A 14,305-nucleotide genomic window follows, 5' to 3' on the forward strand; every position below is an offset into this window, starting at 1 on the left:
GGACTTGATGATCTTGAAGGTCTTTTCCAATGTAGTTGATTCTGTGATTCTAAGGTTGGCAGGAGAAGTAACCATAGGAAACACAAGGTCAGCTTGCACTAGGTAGACAAGGCACAGCCTCCAGTTGGTGTCCTATATGATAAAAGTACACCTCTTACTGTTGCCTGCTTATTGTACTGATTCAGTCTTTTTCCTTGAATATATCTGTCCTTGCGAGCTTGCACTTGCCACTGTGCCTGCAACTGTATAGCAGTATTCTGGGAAAATTTTGGGCAGTTTTCCATAATTCCATAGCAGGGAACAGCATGTCTAGAGGATACATGCAACAGAATGGTGCAGTGCGCTCAAGCCCCACTTCACACAAGGAAAAGAGAGGTGTAAGCCAAATTGTCACAATTGAAACAAGAGTGATGCACTCAAACAGCTACACAAAGCAAGCCATACACTTTCAAGCTAGGATAAAACACCTACCTACCAAATTTATTGAGACTGAACTGTTTCATATTTTCTGTGTGGTTACAAACTAACAGAAAAAGCTTAATGTTGGCAAGGTCTGAAGAGACATCAAAATAGTAAACCATGAAATACTTCAAAGAAAGAATAAAAACCATATATTGTATATGCCCAGATAACTCTTGGTATTCAGCCCAGTACGCCAGAGCTCCCATTCCAAAAGTGATTTTAGAGTTTAGAAGCCCACATCTCCTTGAGAGTGAGTCCTGCAGAGCCTAGTATGCAACTTGCATAGGCACAGGGAAGAGGTATTCGGTGGGATAGACTATGCAGTCTGGACGTTAAATGACCATTATTTTCAATGTAAATTGAATTTTAATAAAAACATAAAGCAAGTTATCTCTTTACCCAACTTTAGATGGATGTGCTTTAGTTACATCAACCAAAATTAAAGATACCACCTCTCTTACATAATGACATCTGTTAGTTAACCTGTGGAGTAACAGCATGATATTAAATTCCCTGTTGCTAAATTTTACTCCAAGCTATTTTGACTGCTACAGAACTCTTTTGAAATGTGAAATTTTGTCCAAAGCATATCCCATTTGTGGCTTATATACACATGAAACTGCATTGCAGGTTGTACTCAGCTACAAAACACAAAAGTACAGTCACGGTTATAGCAGGCATAGCCAGTAAATTTCTGTGAAACTCCAAATGGTTACTTCGTGCTGTGAGAATTTTTGTAACTGAAAACAAAGTTTCATTCAAAGTAGTAACTGCAGCATGAACTGATTTTAGCAGACACATTTGTTCTTATCAGAACACACAGTACTGGAGCAAGTACAGAGGATAATGCTTCCCTTGAGGTAGGGGATATCTTAAGTCAGCTCAGTGTTGCTTGCTGACAGCCACTAGTGTAGAAGAGAAATACAGCTGCTTCCTACTAGAGTGATATCAGCTACTATATCTCAAACTCTCACTTCTAGTTGTGTAATGTTTCTGTTACCTACAGTGGATAGCTAGAAAAGCAGAGGTAACACATCTGGTTACTACTTTGAAGTGGTATTTGCCATTGATTCTCCTACCAAAAACTGGAAAATGGGTACGGATGCAAATTTATCATGAGTTTTGTCAGAGTTCTGTTCTAAGGAGTGTTTGGCACGGTGAGGTTGAGTCTCCCAAAGAGCAATTATGCTCATTTTTCATCTGGTCTTTATCAAACATGCTTTCTCACCTGGCTAACCTGAGAAATTAACTGCCTGGCGCCTGCAACACTGTGTTCCTGGTGGGATGGCTGCCTCATGCCATCTGTCTTTGCCCTTCTCATTTCACTGATGGATCACACCTGATTTTTGCCTTGAATCCTACACCACAACACTTCCCAAGCTGTGAAACTACAGATCTTAGAAGGATAATGAGCAGAAAGCTGTGCAAAGTTCTCTTTTATTCCCTGGGAAGCAGAGGCAACAGGTGAGCCATAATGGACTTTCTTACAGTGTCTTAGTAAATCAGTGTCCAGGTTTGCTACCTCTTCCTGTACTCCACAGTCAGTAAGAGGCTAGGGCAGAATGTTAGACTTGTGTATTCTGCCTCAAAATCTCTCAGCCAGCTTTTCCTTTTTTCCAGGTGAACAGGGCCTCGTCTTTGGGGTAGAGTAGCATCCAACTCTGCATTCCTCTGCCATATGTTTTGGATATTCATTGAAGCAGGGTAATTTTTTTAAAGACTCAAAGCTGGAACTTAAAAGCTGCTGACTTAAGAAAAAGGAGTCGTGAAGGAGAGCAACAGAGAAGGGATCAATGTTCTTGGGCAGAAAATATGGAAACAGCACCTCCTTCAATTTGTAAAATACCCACAGGGGTCAGGGTGGGGTGGTTTGGCAAGGAGTACAAATGTACGCAATCCTGTAGCCATTTGTGGCTTTCTGCACACAGAGCACCACTGCTGTCCTGCTTTCTGCTACTCTGCAGGTTGCCTGCTACACTCTGCAAACACACTCCACTCTTGTGGTTCTTTTTGACGCAGCTCATTAAAACAGATGTCCTAATATGTCTCTTGCCCACTACATAAATAACAGTTTGCTTCATGCTCCTGCCATCCTTTTGAAGTAAACAAAGAAGGAGGGGGAAAGAAGAGTATCCCTTCCCACCAGTGATTTCTGTTGTGGCTTTTGTGGCACTATCATTCTGGGGCATGTGTTGTCTTCGTGCCCTTCTTAGGGTGAGATACACAGCTTTGTTTTTCCTGTCTTTCTTCTTTGCCCTTCCCAAGATTCTTCCCTCATTAGTCCCTTTCCAGCTCTCTCCCACCTCTCCTTCTCTGACTAAGCACTGCAAACACCACAAGTCTCATTGAAACTTCCTTGTGAGTAATACTACTATGGAAGGATCCTCACATAGTCTTCTGCAGCTAATAGTACCATTGCTTGCCACCCAAGTGTGCCTGTTTGGGGCATTCCAGACTCTTCCCTTCTGAGGAATTGTTCATCTTAAGCACTTTGTCCTTCACTTCTCTTGGAGATACTAACATTAGAATATTCCCAGTAAACTGAATGTCTGCAGAATGGGCTAGCTGGAGATGCTGACGTGTTCCTGTGAACCTGACAGAACCAAACCAGTAACACCAACAAGAACCAGTCAATCACATACCTGGAAAGAGCTGAACCAAACTACCATGCTCCGTCTTTGGTCTCCCTTTAGAAACCAAGCCTGGTATATGGTTGCCAGCCCTCAGAGGATCTCCTCTGCTCTCTCACAAAGCAGTGAGCATTGACTTGGACTTCTGGCTTCCAAAGAACATGCAGAGAGCAGCCTTAGCTCGAAGACTGTGTAACTTTTGAACATTTAATTTTAGGTGTTCTATCTAGGGGAATCAGCCAAGCAATCAGTCAGCCTGTCCATTCCAATGATTACTGTATGTGTGCTGAGTTGTGGAAAAACATATGAAGTAAAATATCCTTGATAGAATATTTGGCCTGAATGTCATTATCTGGTACCTTTTATGCACAGAGGGACTGATTCTGCTAGCCTTGCTCAGAAAGGAGCCAGGAAGTATACTTACAGGTTTTACGAGAGCTGATCAGTAAGGTACTTTTCATGGATGGAGGAAGCAAGCACAACCAGCAGAGGTAGATGCAGATGAATTAAATAGGCCTAAAAACTTTGATCCCACATGTGAAACCCCAGCTCCAAGTAAATCATTATCAGTTTTGTGATTTTGGCTGGGGGTGGAGAGGTTTTACCACACAGCTTATTGGGCAATGTTCCTACCAAAGTACAAAACAAAACCAATCTGCATAGCCAAGGGCTTAGAACAAGAGGAGAATATTCTCCTCTGTAGCCAAAAGCCACAAGCCCTATGTATGGTCACCAATGACATCACTGGAAGCTAAAGCAAGAGATTACAGTCTATAAAATGCAACATCTCAGAGACATTCCTGGTGGTGCAATAACATTCCTGAATGACTGTTGTCATCAAGACCTCTGGAATACAAAACAAGATTTCAGCAATTGCTAATGCCACTCAGTTATATTTGCTTCTTTCTAGATGCCTGAAGAATGATCAGACTGTGCATGTCTACTCCTTTGTGTGATGTCTCTAAGAGAAAGGGCTTACAGCCTTGGGTGTCCACAGAAGTTTTGTTACTGGTGGCACGGGGATTATACACAGACCATAGTGTAGGGGACAGGGTTTAAATTGGACTCATAAGGTCTGGAGCTTATTTTTCTGTTTGTACCTTACAGCTTTTTTACCACATAGTCTGTTTCTCTTTACAGCTGTGCTCCCCCTAATGCTAGAAAAGGAAAATAGCCTTCTACTACTCAGTGCTGTCTAGGAGATTCAGAGATGCTTCTCACACAGACAGACCTTCTGCACCCTGTGGTGTTTTTTAGCTTTATGTTACATCTCCCAGCATGACTTGGCCAACAGAAGAAACCGAGAATGTGTGAGTTGCTCACTAGGCACAGCTCTGTGCTATGCTGTAAACTCTTGCACCGTTGCAGTTTCAACACGGAAAATGATCTCAGTTGTGACTTCAGGAGGAGGTCGTTGGTCTAACCACTCAACAGTGAGAAAAGGAAAACTCTAGCTGCTGCCTTGCCAAACAAAAAAAAGAATCCAAATCCAAACCCAGTGTGACATGAGCCTGGATGTACACACTGAAGTCACACTACAGGGTTCCAGTTAGTAGGCATGTAATAAACACCCAAACACAAAACCAAAATAAAACAATTTAATTGGAGGAGTCGAAGTTAAGATCAAACATCCTCATCCTCACAGAGCAGCTGTGCTGGGGCACACACAGGCTCCAGCCTCCTTTTCCTGGCACACAGAGCCTATGGGCAGCGATACGGACATAGTTACACAGAGCTGAAAGGATGTGCTGACTAAGGGTCAGGTCAGATAACAGGAACGTGTTTCCTCTTCATGGGCTTGAAGGGTAAGGGTGAGCTTATAAAGCAAGCCTTCAGAAGGACCAAGAAACACTCAGCCTAGCTGTGGTGCAGCATCCTCTGTCAGAAACATTGAAGCTCTTGGCATGTTAGTAGGGGAGCTGAGGAAATGAAAGCAGTGAAGGCATCTCAGTGTCCTCACCCACTGCAGTGGGCAGGGGCTTAAAATCCCCAACATACCTGTCTCAATTGCAACTCACAATAAATAGCTCACTCTCAGCGCAGTAGAGATGAGGAAAGCACCGAGACATTCTCCTTAGGGGAGAATAGCTGGAGGGTGGTCACCTGCTGTTGCCGTCCCTCCACCAGCTCTAGGACATGCTTTCCCACCGCCACCAGGATGACACCTCTCCCACATAGCTATACTAGCAGCCAAGAGGCTAGGCCAGGAAAACTCGTCCAGGTTGGACATGATGCCATGCCTCTGGCAATAGGAAGAGCTTGCTGCAAGTCACATCTATCTTCATCCTTCCACAGAAGCTTGAGCCACCTCCTCTACACACCTTCTGAGCCCTACTGCCACAATCTGAGAGAAATAAATCTATTGCTGTTTTAGTTAATTTTAAACCAGTGAAAGCTGATTATTGCTTAGCAAGCCTCATCCGTGCCTGCTTTCTAAATACAAAGGGAAAAGCATGTATGGTTTTCTTTATGTACCAAAGCAGAGCAGACAAGGAAGAGAATCAATTTAGGAATTATAAATCAGAGGACTTGATGAGAGCTGTTCAGTTTGATCCTTTTTCTTTCAAACCTAACCCTGCAGCCAGGAGTTGAAATTCTGCTGCAGTAAAGCTCTCAGCACAGTGTGGTCAGCTGTGAGCTATCAACACTCCTGTCCTGCAGGCTCGCTCACACGTTGAAAACAAATATTCCTGCATGTCAGGAGCAGTAAATCTCAAAAGCACCAGCAGGCAGTGAAAACTCATGGAAACTTAGGTGCCCACGGCAGCCGAACAGCGGTTTGCAGTACATGCCATGCTGACTGCATCAAACTGTGGGCAACACATATACGTTGACACCAAATCCTCTTTCTTCACATTTAGGTGCATTAACTGTTTGAGTAAGGGCTTCCTCCCACATACCTATGTTCTGTCTCCCTTAATGCATGGCATTCTGCCACCCAGAGAGCAAAATACATTCACCTTCTTCTTCGGGTCACAGAACAGCTTCAGCCATGCTTGAAGCTAAGCAGTCTCCCAGCTGCCAGCACTTGGGTCTCACATCAGTTGAAGCTGATTTAAAGGCAGCAGACATCAAAGTCAAGTCAAACAAAACTGATCCATTCCTCCTGCAAAAATCACATAGGGAAAGGCAAGGGCAGGCAATAACAGTCCACAGATCTTCTAAAAGAATTTGGTGTGAGGAGCGGAGCTGTACTGAACTGAAAGCAATGCAAGGAGGCTGCTAGGTTGCCCACATCCCTTGGAGAGAGGGCAAGGAAGCAGGCTCATCTGCAACCATTCCTTGTCTTGGACCTCTGGCAGTAGAGCCAGACAGAAAAGAGCAATACCTGCACTCTGATTCCCCTTCGCTCTTTCTACAGATGGCAAATACTCAGATTTTCAGACTGCTTTTATGCCTCCCCATGCTTCATCACCGCAAATATTTGCAGGACATGCAGTGCTTCTCTGTTTGACCTGTTCTGAGTTGTCTCTTCCTTAGACCCAGATCTTCCCTTCAGCCTTTTCTGCTTTGTAGCCTTTTCTATTTTCTATTTCTGCTTTTCTATTCACACAGTTTGCTGGGAGTTTCACCTCCCTGCAGTGGTGAAACCCAACAGTTTTAACCTAAAGCCAGAGCTTCCCTATTGCCTTTGTAATGAGAAAACAGATCTCTGCTCTCCTGCTCAGGGTTTTCACTATAGATGCATACCAGCTAAACTTGGCCCACCTCTCAAAGGTTTAATGACAATCTTAAATACTTGAGTCCTTTCAGATTTAATCTATAATACAATTCTTAAATAGCATGAGTACTAGCAGAATGGCACCAACATGACTTCATAGGTCTGTCTATATAATCCCCAAATGAAATTGCTTCTATTAATCCTGCAGGGCTTAAAATCAGTTTCTGATACAGATTGAACAGAATTAATGGAAACAGCTGCACTCAGTCCTGATGCCTCGTTCTATGGGATGGACACCTTTTCTGGTACAGGCAAGGTCTATATGAGTAGCTCTTTGATAAGCATCACCCAGGCTTGTCTGCAAGGGGCTCGGTATCATTCAGCTTGTTGCAAAAAGCCACAGAGAGCTTCTTGCAGGCTTGCAAACTAAAACAGTGATTCTGATGAGCATGAAATAATGAGCATCTGGGGCTTGATGACATACAGTGACAGCAGAAAAACTGCAGATGAATGCCATCATCAGTAAACAAGATGTTATAAATGTTCATAAGCTTCTAAGTACTTTCTTTCAGGGTAGTAATATGCCAGAGCAGCACTAATCTTCCATTGAGAGCCTTGCTCCCCTACAGACATCAGCATCTTCTAATCATCTTCAGTGCAGTTGCTTTATCCTTATTAGCAGGGCCCACAAAATTGTTTGCAGGGGAGCAGGCTGGTCAGGTTATCTGGCAGCCTTAAAGCTGTCTCTTTCTGACAAATACCACATGTTCTGCTCTAGCAAGGGGCTAAGCCTTTCTTGGAACAGTAAAACAAGCCTAGCGGTAAATAAAGCTGAAGCCAGATCCAATTAATATATCCAAAGGGAAGCTGGTAGTATCAGGCAGCCAGGTGAGTTTGAAACCTGGATTTCCACAAATTAATACTGACAGCAGCTGCAGATCAGTTCTGTTACCTCCTGTACAGCCCCACGTGCACTGTACAAGTGGGCCTTGCCTTTGGTTGAGAGAAAAGGTGTGATCTTAGTTGGTATCATCTGAGGCAAGGTAACTAATGCAAGGTAGGTGAGAGAGCAAGCCAGCTGTATTTTTAACAAGAGCTAACAGTATGAAACAACTGACTGGCACCACGCAGTGCTTAGTCCAGTGTGACTCATATGCCGAAAGTGCAAACAGCTCTTCTTCATAGGATATGAACTATCACACAAAAATAACACCTTTTTTCTCCGGCCAAATGTCTGCCCATAAAGTCAGAGGGCAGGAAGCACGTCCTTCCCCCTTGGGTAAATCTAGCTAAAGACATGGAACATCCATTGCCACGTACTTTTTTGTGGAACCATTTCCTATGGCAAATGTATATTTGCAGAAGGCCATCCTGTGACAGACCCCACAAACAATTGCTTGGGGGAGAAAACACTTCTGTCTTGTGATTTCTTGTCCTTTTCCCATTGGCTTTCCGTGGGTATGACTGAATTTTAACCTGTCTGGTTGCAAGGAGAAAATAACCTCATTCATTCTCAGTACACTCACATTTAAACAGTGTATTATGTGTGTTCCTAGAGACCCTTAGCAGCAATGGCAGCCTCCAGTGCAAGAATGCCTAATCACAGTTAGGGAAAATTATAGAGCAATAACAAGCCATGTACTTTGGCCACAATCCCTGAAATCAATGAATATTTGTTTACACCCTCAATGATATCTGACAGCAAAGGAACTGTTCAGATGGTTTAATAAGATGTTATGCACAGAGTCAAAAAGCCAAAGCCCTACTTTTAGCACCAGAAGCCTGAGGATCAGAAGCCAGCCAAATCCTTTCCCTTACTGTCAGCTCAGAGGCCAGCACAAGCACGACTGAGCACTGACAGTGCCTGCAGGACTTCCTCAGCCAAGGACTGCCGCCTTGCCCCAAAAGATGCCCCTTTCCACTTTCAACCTTCATTAAAGCTAACCAGGCTGAGCTGTCAGCATGACTCAGCAGCAGCCACATCCAGTGTTCACATTTAGCTTCTGAATCTTCTACAGAGTTTACCACTACATTACAGGTCTCTCTTAAGGTACTTGCCTAAAACAAGACACTAAGTGCAGTCTATGCATTACATCTACATCCACAACACAAATTCAGTTCTTCAGTTCCATCTGAGGATTGAAATAAAATGCAAACTTGGTGTTTATAAATTTTACAATCTTCCCTCCCTACATTTTTCAAAGGAAAGCAGATTATCACTGGGATTTTCTCTTATTTGAGCTTGTTTTCTATCACTTCTTGACAGATTTGTATCCTCCGACCTTTGGGATGTAAAAAGTGTGTATTAAAGAAGCTATCATGTGGAATGGCTGGTATTCTTGTAAGCTTAAGGAAAGTTTTGTTAATAGATTACAGTTCAGAAAGTTCATTTCAGGAGGCAAGATGAGGGATATTCATTAAACTTCCCTTACCGGTAAAACCCATACACAAATAAAGCACAATTGGGTTTGGAAGTATTTCTAGTTTCAAATAGGTTTGTCTAGGAAAGAATCAAGTTTTTTCCGGAGGCAATGTGATGCATCAAAGTCTGAGAAGACATTTATTTGGCAGAGAAAGATTATCAGCTGTACGTAGGAGAGCTGTAGCAACTGCAGCACGGTCAGGCTTTTAACTCCTTTGCAGACACAGGCTCTGTCGAACATGGAAACTCTTTGCACCAGAAACGGAGGCTCAAGTGACAGGTGAGATTCCCTAAAAAGGAGAATTAGTCTCTATGAGCAAGTGAGGGGTTTGCACACACACATTTATCAACAACAGCAGTCCCTTTCCTTTTGCAGGCTTCACTGTGAGTTAATTTATTCTAGAACAATCAAGAGAAAAGACCCTTCCCCTCAAGCAGATCCAATTGTTACTCTTGTGACTCCACACTTCCACTGCATTTCCAGGTCTGTCATACAGGACAGACAAGGTCATAACTGGTGATGTAAAAAGCAAGCAGAAAAGAAAAAATAAAACTCAGGACATCCTCAAATATGTCTCTCCCTTGAGCCTTTCTTCACATAGCACAGAGCAGATAGAACAGGATCCAGCTGACAGCACTTATTCCTCTTCAAGGTCAGCCTTAAAAGAAGGAGCTACTGTGGCTACCTCAAAATCCAGTGAATAATTGTTCTTTTACGGAGGAGGGAGCCGGAGCTCCGTAGAAGGCAGCATGAAGACACAAGCATGTGCTCACCCAGGGAGCCACCCCCATGGAAATACACCTCATGCTTCAACGTGAACCTGCTCTGCACCCAGGGCCCTGGCACTCAGGTTGGTGCAGTCCCTGCTCTGCAGAGCCTGGAGAAGAAGCACACATAAAGCTCCCTCATCGCGACAGAGAAAGATGAGTTTACGTGATGAGTCATCTCTCTCGGTACCTCTTCTGTTTGACAACAGAGTTGATCCACCTAACACTGACTTTCCATGGCAAGATGCCTGACATGAAGAAATTAAGCTGGCTTTGTTTATGGCTGCTTCATTTATTAGGTCACAAGGTTCCTGAAGTAATCAAGAACCCATGGGGCTGTTTGAAAACAGCTAACAGGACAGGCACAAGCATGGGAGACGAGGCTCCTCTGCAAGTATACAGCATCTGAATTTGTTTAACTGAAAGACGACTTGCAGCAGCAGCAAAGTGGAAAGCACACAGTAACTATGGACAGCTCTGCCAAGTGAAATCTGGACTCAATAATCCAACTACTACCGGGGTCAAAAAATAAGGCTTGTATGTGGAACAAACCTGGACCTCTTTATGAGGTGGGGTGGATTTAGAGAGGGGGCAGCTAGTACTATCTCAGAAACTCAGAAATTCTGAGTTACTTCTTTTAATTAGAAATCAGATTTTCTGCTTCTGCAGTTCCATTCTGTTTAAGACACGGTCTGCTATATTGCAAGACTTTTATATACACGCACTGTAACTGAATTGTTTGCATTGCCCCAGGTGGAAGGAATTAGTTGTTAACCAGATTTCCAGTACTCAGCAACTGAACAACCCAAGAGAAGGGGAGATGCAAACTAAGCTATGAACAGGACTGGCTCATAGTTAAAAAAAAACATCTAAAGCAAAGATTGGTGTCTCACCACCTTCTTTTGCTAAGCAGTAGTTCTAGCATGTCTGCCACCAGACTGAATTGGAAGGGGAGGCTCAATCTGAGACAGGTTTGTTTGTGGGGAGCTACTAGGGAGGCTGAAACAGATGGAGCTGCCTTCTCACAATGCATAGCTATGCTGGAAATTCAGTTGCCATGAGACCATCTAAACCCAATACCATATATTCATTCAGAAAGGGACTCATCATATTGATGGAGACAGGCCAGTCAGCATCTATTAAACACGATGGTCTAGGTGCAGGGGTTTTGGTCAAAAGCTGACAAGGCATCCCAGAGGAAAGATGACACTAATGATCTTTCATTTCTTAAGCTGTTTCTTAACCTGTCACCAGCCACTGCTGGAAACAGGACACAATAGGACAGTATTTTAGCCAAGTCAGTAGATAGGAACACACCTTTGCTGTCAGCCCTGAGTTTAAAGTAAGCACGGCCAAGAACCCAAGTACGTGCCAAAGGAAGGCAAACAGCAAAGCTCCTGGCTCCCGAGTGAGCCAGAAAGACATTTTCTGCATGGAATACTCTAAGTAATACAGTATCTTTTTTTGTTGCTGTACAAGCAGTAATGAAACCCTTGTGTTTAGGGCATTTTTTGCCTTTTAAACTGTCTCCAAAGAATAAACAGGCCCTGGATTTCACCACATGGAAAAAAGTAAAGCGTATCCCCTTTTAGTGGCATTTCAGCCTAAGGAACACAAGTTTAATTAGAGAAAATTCCTGTCAGAACCAGCTGAGTTATGGTTACACATAATTCATTTTTACTACTTACACCACAACCCATTGTAACAGATAACAACCACACGAACACAAAACACCACAGTTTTGTCCTGCTGAACTGAAGGGAGACTGCAGTCACATCAAACTAAATGCTGAAAACTGCTACCCACACTTGGGAAAATATCTGCCGTGGTTTATGGGCGGAAAACTGCTGTACCTATGGCATTTCCTGCTCCGGAGTGGGGGAAGGCACAGGAACAGTTTTCAGTGTTGGTATCCCCTTGCACATCCAAAGCCAGTAGGTAAAAGGAACAAGCTCTCGAAAGGGCTCAGTGTAAAAACCAGCTCACGCCACAACCCCCTGCAGCCGAGATCTATTGATTTTTCCAAACACTTTAAGTCCTTCTTGCTGGGGCAGATATGAACAGCTGTACAGGAAGCCACCTGGAAGGTTGTATGCGATCCTAGACACATGACATGGAAACACAATGCCAACTGTTGGGAAAAGGCAAAGCACGAGGCATGGCTGGTTTCGCCTGTGGTTTTTAGTGGGGTTTCATTTAGGACATGCTGCCTGCTGCTGTAGGGCAGTGTCTTACCTCCATGTGTGCTTAACCACTTGAAATCCTCTGTTAGTGTTTTATTACTGCTTGAGGGCAGACTGTAGCTGGAGGACAGCACCTGGAATATGTTCTCTTGCAAGCACTTGAATTAGCATCCAATCCTTTCAGCCAGAAAGGAGGTGGGAACAGGTGCAGCTGCAAAGCCTTTCCAGAGCATATCTGGAAAGGATACACACACCTGGTGAGGCTCTCAAACACTCCTTTGTGTGTGATCCACAGCCTGCTGCAGGGAAATACATGGCTGCATTCCCTCTTCTTTGTGCAGAGAAGGGAGGATGCCCAAAAGGCAGAGATGGCACTGGAATGAGAGAGGGAATCTGCAGCCCAGCTGGACTGGAGCTGTTCTAGCCTGTGCTGCTGGCACAACATCTCCCTCCCGATGTGAGGGAGCACATCATCCTGCTGCATCTGCCTAATATCTGCCAGCTTTGTGACACTGAAGAGTTCCTTTATCCAGAACAGAATTCTCCAACCACCCATTCCTATCCCTGCCCCTTTTTCCTATAGCCTCTGCAACAAAATCTAGACCACAACAGACTGTCCCCGTGTCGCTTAATGACCGGGCACAACAGAAGCTTTGCTGTTCACCCAACAGGTGAAGATTTTTAAGATGTCAATGACTGTTTCCTGCATGGGAAACAATGTGATAAGAGCAGAAGAGAACAAATGAACTTGAAGCCACAGGGCTGAAATGACTGGAAAACAAGAATTCAGTGTTTAGTGACACTTGAAAAAAAAGAAGAAATGACTGAAACAAAAGGTTTAAAAGTAACAGTTTATCTGAATCCTTTCACCTTCTACAAATAATCTCAAACTCCATTGAAATCTCTAAAATATCACAAGGACAGAGACAGAAGACAGGTAGGGAAGCCCATAGAGATTGCATGGGCTGCGCCCTACACACATATGAAGACTTTGTTGGACTTAGGCAGACTATCAGCAAATCACATAAACTTGTTTTTCTCTGCCTTTCCTACTCTCATGTCACCCAGAGCCATCTGCTAACACCTGAGGAGCACGCTGGACTTAATGCTAGGGCAAGCTCTGTCTAGAGAGCAAAAGCCTTTTCTTTTCTGGTTGAGTACTGATGTTTACACAGGGACTTTGTAGCACAGAGCTGCAAGCTTATTTCCACCCACATTTAGTCTTCTGCAGTTAAAAGGCCTCTACAGTCAATTGTGTCAAGCTCAAGGGAGAGCTCATACTACAACCTGGAAAATATGACCTGTCCCATCCAACAAAGCCATTTCACTAACTCTGATTGCTGCCTGCTTTAGTAAGGGAACAGCATGGGGCAAAGGTAAGCAAGTGGTAAAGTAGCTACCTCATCTCTATCAAAAGGATTGAGGTTGGCATCAAATCCTTTTCAAAAGAAACTCAATCTTTTCAATCTCTGTCAAGTTTGATTTCAGGTTCAGCGTCTGCACATTGCCCAGGGAAATGCTTTGGCTCAGCTGCCTTCAATTTGTCTTCATCACCACCATTAATACTTGTTTTCTCTCTGGAATTAATGTTGGGATTATGCAGTGGAAGTCATCCATCCCCTAACGCCATTACAAGGTACAGAACAGCTCACACGTGCTAAGCCTCGGAGCTGTTTTGAAACTTTACATCCAGTAAAAGACTTTTCATTGCTTACAGCCCAGCAGCTGTATTTTAACTAAGGAAAAGACTACCTGAAGAGAAAGTGCATGACAAAGGCAGCTGGGAAAAGCCCAGTGCTTGAGGAACTCGGGCTGGTGCGAACACCCTCTAGAGGCAGCTCCCCAGTCCAAGAGAGCACTGTGCACTGCCCATCTCACACTAAGGGCTCTTCTGCTACTGTGGCAAAACTGTACCAATTGAAAGGGCACAGCTGATACTACCCCTGGAACATGCAGAGCAAGGTATCAAATCACAGCCACCTCTGGAGATCATCCTGCCCAACCCCCTACCAAGGCAGGGCCACCACAAGTCAAGTAAGACTGGACCCAGTATTGACACCTGCGGAACACCACTGATTACAGGCATCCAAATGCATTCCACTCCACTGGTCACAACCCTCTGAGCTCGGGCATGCAGCCAGTTCTCAATCCACCTGTCTTAACCTAACCCCCATTTCCT

The sequence above is a fragment of the Pezoporus flaviventris genome, unplaced genomic scaffold, assembly GCF_033815535.1.
Source record: "Pezoporus flaviventris isolate CSIRO_AGI_PZ_B2104156 unplaced genomic scaffold, CSIRO_AGI_Pfla_v1 ptg000002l, whole genome shotgun sequence".
NCBI lineage: Eukaryota > Metazoa > Chordata > Aves > Psittaciformes > Psittacidae > Pezoporus > Pezoporus flaviventris.